Source organism: Osmia lignaria, unplaced genomic scaffold, assembly GCF_051020975.1.
Source record: "Osmia lignaria lignaria isolate PbOS001 unplaced genomic scaffold, iyOsmLign1 scaffold0046, whole genome shotgun sequence".
Classification (NCBI taxonomy): domain Eukaryota; kingdom Metazoa; phylum Arthropoda; class Insecta; order Hymenoptera; family Megachilidae; genus Osmia; species Osmia lignaria.
This window is the reverse complement of record NW_027478187.1, coordinates 25,001-30,000: the sequence shown is the minus strand read 5'-3', so window position 1 is coordinate 30,000 and position 5,000 is coordinate 25,001. Positions and strand designations below refer to the sequence as shown.

Here is a 5,000-nt window from a genome sequence, read left to right as displayed (position 1 = left end):
GATTTCTCCATTGTCCAAAAAGGACGGATCGAGATTCCTCTTTCGAGAGGGAGAGAGAGGTACTTGCGGGTAACCTGGAATCTACGAAACACGCACCGTGGTAAGATTCGTGCGTCCGCCTGATCGATGTGTGTTGTTTACGGACCGGCTGAGAAGCGACGATAGCGAGTCTTTGAAAAACTATGTGTCCATTAGTTAGACCGATCGTCGCCGGCCGTGTGTCTGTTCGAATCTCGCAACCCACGATTCAGCGACAGGACGCGCGCTCGCATTCCTTGTGTGCGTTCGTACTTTTCAAGGTTTTTAAATGTACTTTACGCCCGACCGTCGAGAGGAGCGTGCCACTGGGCGTTTCTCCGACGGTTTCCGTCCTTGGACGCGATCGTGTCGTCAACGATCGAACAAACAAACAAACAAATACGTTGGCGACGCCCGAATTCGCTCTCCCGCACGCGCCGGGTGGGAGAGTGATGTGGGTATCGAATGTGATGCGTGTTAATAATGAAAATAACACTCTAAAGATCTAAAGAGTTTGAAATACAAAATTTTACGATTACCCTGAACGGTGGATCACTTGGCTCGTGGGTCGATGAAGAACGCAGCTAATTGCGCGTCAACGTGTGAACTGCAGGACACATGAACATCGACATTTCGAACGCACATTGCGGTCCACGGATACAATTCCTGGACCACGCCTGGCTGAGGGTCGTTTTCTTAACAAAAGACTGCTTGCGTTTGCTTCTCGAAAAAAGAGTAATTCATTTCTTTCTAAACATCTCGCCGTCGTTCAACGAAAGTAGAACGTTTCGGAGCGGGATTATCGAACGAAATTGAAAGAATGAATGAACGATAAACAAAGAAAGAGTCGCAACGTACGAGCGATAGTTGGGCAGTTCGTCGGCGTTTGTCGTGGAAACGATGTGACGAAAATCGCAACCGATACACTAAATGCAGGCCGTTAAAGGAGAAAAACAAATTTCGAAATATCTCTTCGAACTAGCGCAAGTGCGTCACGGCGCGCGAGTCGTTCGTTAAAATTTATAAACGACCGCCCGTGAAAGCACCGAGTTCTCGGAAGATAATCTATAAAGATTCTCCATCCTGCTGGAAGTTATCGGATCGGCGCGATTGTTCACTTGTAGAAATCCACGCTCCCGACGTTGCCAGAAACGATATTTACGAAAGGTGTGTCAAAAATAAACGAAAGAAGCTCTCCTATAAATTTAGAAAAAGCAAACGAGTGAAATGTTTGAGATGATAATTTGCTGAAATGCAAGCTCGAATAGCCCCAGGGTTTCGAATGATTCCCCGCGCTTTATACATCTCTCTGTTTACAAACGGTGTATAAATGAAAGATCGCTTCAGATGGGTCGTCGCTGTTTGACGCGCGATGCTGTTCCTTTTTTTTTGTCTGTCTGTGCGTTTAGCTTCGCTAAACAAGTTAAATGGTTAAAAAGCGTCGAAAAAGCGAATACACACGCGACAAGACAAATCTAACGAGTAAAGGAACGCTCCGCTCCAAGATAAAAATGGTTGTTTACAATCAATACAGCGTTTCGGTACCCCTGATCGTAGTCTGAAACTGTGTAACAAAAGAGAGGAAAGCGAATGGTGAAGGAACTTCGAAGCCTCCGTGGCGTGGCTAGAACTTGTGATAAAAGTATGTTTGCAGCAATTATGCATGCTCCCGTTAAAACAGCATTTCAATGTCTCGCATGGCTTAAAGCTCTAGGAGGCTTCAACATTTAGAATACATACGGACTACTTCGTTTGTTAAAGATAAGCGAAGACCGCGCGACCATCGCTCGGTCGTCCAGTCCTCGAAAGTTTTGTTGCGTTCCAAAGAAGAGACAAATGGGGTTTACCCTTGCGCTAAGGGGAGAAGAAGAGAAAAGCAGTTGTTAAATCTAAGAGGTGTGTGGAGTACATCGCGTGTTGGTTAAAATTGTTAAATGAAGTATACGCGAAATGTTCTCTCGCTCTTGCTTTTCCTCTTGCTTCCGTGGCGCTCGAAAAGAAGGGATGATAAATAAAGAAACCTATTCGAAATCTCTTGTGGAACAAAAAATAATACGGACGGACGTTAAAATTGAACCGAGACGAAATGGATCGTCTTGCGAGTTGTCTTCGCTTTGAAATTGTTAAAAATTGATAAAAGCAATACGACGAAGCTGCAGTCCGCAAAATGTTTGAAGCAAAAAGGAAATAACACGAAAATTATGGGAACGTCGTGTCTCAACTTTTTTTTCCCTCTTGTGCTCGTTTCATCGAACGATAAATACAAACATTTTGAAACGAGAGAGGAGGAAAAATTGAATATGCGAAAGGTTGATTCACGCACAGTTTCTCTACGTGTTTGCTTTTTTGCTTCTTTTCGTTTATTTTTTTTTTTTTTGCATCGAGCATCATTATTCACCTTTCGATGAAACCAAAGAAATTGACGACCTCAGAGTAGGCGAGATTACCCGCTGAATTTAAGCATATTATTAAGCGGAGGAAAAGAAACTAACTAGGATTTCCTTAGTAGCGGCGAGCGAACAGGAATGAGCCCAGCACTGAATCCCGCGGTACCGCCGCTGGGAAATGTAGTGTTCAGGAGGATCCGTTTATCCCGAGACATCGAATTGCGTCCAAGTCCATCTTGAATGGGGCCATTTACCCATAGAGGGTGCCAGGCCCGTAGTGACCGGTACGCGTTTCGGGAGGATCTCTCCTTAGAGTCGGGTTGCTTGAGAGTGCAGCCCTAAGTGGGTGGTAAACTCCATCTAAGGCTAAATACGACCACGAGACCGATAGCGAACAAGTACCGTGAGGGAAAGTTGAAAAGAACTTTGAAGAGAGAGTTCAAGAGTACGTGAAACCGTTCAGGGGTAAACCTGAGAAACCCAAAAGATCGAATGGGGAGATTCATCGTCAACAACGCTGGCTCCCGTTGGTGCGCGATGCCCCGGATGGACCTTCGGGTTCCATTAGCGAGGGCACACCACCTTCGGCGAATGTTCCGGCGAGGTAGTCGTGCACTTCTCCCCTAGTAGAACGTCGCGACCCGTTGCGTGTCGGTCTACGGTCCGAGGCGGAGCCTGTCCGTCACCTTAACGGTGTTCGTGACAGACCCTCGGTTGCCTGGCCGACTGCGCGACGGTACTCAGACGGTATCAGGCCGCAACCAATCCATTTTCGAATGTGTGTGCGTCAGGACCGCCGCAAGCTAGGTTCAGTTATAATTACCCGGATGTACGGACTATGCGCCGTCCCCGGGTCTGGCCAGCTGTTAGCAGGAGGAGTCCTTGGACTGGCCAAGCTTTGAATTACCGGTCGGCGACGCTATTGCTTTGGGTACTCTCAGGACCCGTCTTGAAACACGGACCAAGGAGTCTAACATGTGCGCAAGTCATTGGGATATAAATAAACCTAAAGGCGAAATGAAAGTGAATGTCGTCCTCTGCGTCGACCTAGGGAGGATGGGCCTCGTTACGATTAGGCCTCGCACTCCCGGGGCGTCTCGTTCTCATTGCGAGAAGAGGCGCACCTAGAGCGTACACGTTGGGACCCGAAAGATGGTGAACTATGCCTGGTCAGGACGAAGTCAGGGGAAACCCTGATGGAGGTCCGTAGCGATTCTGACGTGCAAATCGATCGTCGGAACTGGGTATAGGGGCGAAAGACTAATCGAACCATCTAGTAGCTGGTTCCCTCCGAAGTTTCCCTCAGGATAGCTGGCACTCGCTCGAACGTTATTGCGAGTCTCATCTGGTAAAGCGAATGATTAGAGGCCTTGGGGCCGAAACGACCTCAACCTATTCTCAAACTTTAAATGGGTGAGATCTCTGGCTTGCTTGCATCAAATGAAGCCATGAGATTTTATTATTGGATCAGAGTGCCAAGTGGGCCAATTTTGGTAAGCAGAACTGGCGCTGTGGGATGAACCAAACGCAGAGTTAAGGCGCCTAAGTCGACGCTTATGGGATACCATGAAAGGCGTTGGTTGCTTAAGACAGCAGGACGGTGGCCATGGAAGTCGGAATCCGCTAAGGAGTGTGTAACAACTCACCTGCCGAAGCAACTAGCCCTGAAAATGGATGGCGCTGAAGCGTCGCGCCTATACTCCGCCGTCAGTGGCAAGTGGGGCTGGACAAAATTTGGTCCTCCATGAAGCCCTGACGAGTAGGAGGGTCGCGGCGGTGTGCGCAGAAGGGTCTGGGCGTGAGCCTGCCTGGAGCCGCCGTCGGTGCAGATCTTGGTGGTAGTAGCAAATACTCCAGCGAGGCCCTGGAGGACTGACGTGGAGAAGGGTTTCGTGTGAACAGCCGTTGCACACGAGTCAGTCGATCCTAAGCCCTAAGAGAAATCCTATGTAAATGAGGTGTCCTAAAGCTCTCAGTTAAAAAGCAACAACAAAACTGTTAAATATGGCTAAATCGAATTTATAAGAAGTAGTTGCAGAGATGCACACCCATTGGGCGAAAGGGAATCCGGTTCCTATTCCGGAACCCGGCAGCGGAACCGCATACCATTCGGGCCCTCGTAAGAGTGTTCGTCGGGGTAACCCAAAATGACCTGGAGACGCCGTCGGGAGATCTGGGAAGAGTTTTCTTTTCTGTATAAGCGTTCGAGTTCCCTGGAAACCTCTAGCAGGGAGATAGGGTTTGGAACGCGAAGAGCACCGCAGTTGCGGCGGTGTCTGGATCTTCCCCTCGGACCTTGAAAATCCAGGAGAGGGCCACGTGGAGGTGTCGCGCCGGTTCGTACCCATATCCGCAGCAGGTCTCCAAGGTGAAGAGCCTCTAGTCGATAGATTAATGTAGGTAAGGGAAGTCGGCAAATTGGATCCGTAACTTCGGAATAAGGATTGGCTCTGAGGAGCGGGGCGTGTCGGGCTTGGTCGGGAAGCGGGTCTGGCTGACGTGCCGGGCCTGGGCGAGGTGAACGGTTGGCGACTTCGGTCGCGTCCCGGGATCCGAGCTCGGTCCCGTGCCTTGGCCTCCCGCGGATCTTCCTTG

The 5,000-nt window shown here is 49.2% G+C and overlaps 1 non-coding gene and 1 pseudogene across 1 annotated transcript; both read left to right on the top strand.

The window, feature by feature from the left end:
• The first annotated feature begins 554 nt into the window (after positions 1-554).
• Positions 555-709, top strand: LOC143307176 (5.8S ribosomal RNA). The gene has a single exon (XR_013064383.1). It is a non-coding gene; the product is annotated as a 5.8S ribosomal RNA (ribosomal RNA).
• A 1,732-nt stretch (positions 710-2,441) lies between these two features.
• Positions 2,442-5,000, top strand: part of LOC143307147 (large subunit ribosomal RNA) — a 4,610-nt pseudogene continuing 2,051 nt past the window's right edge.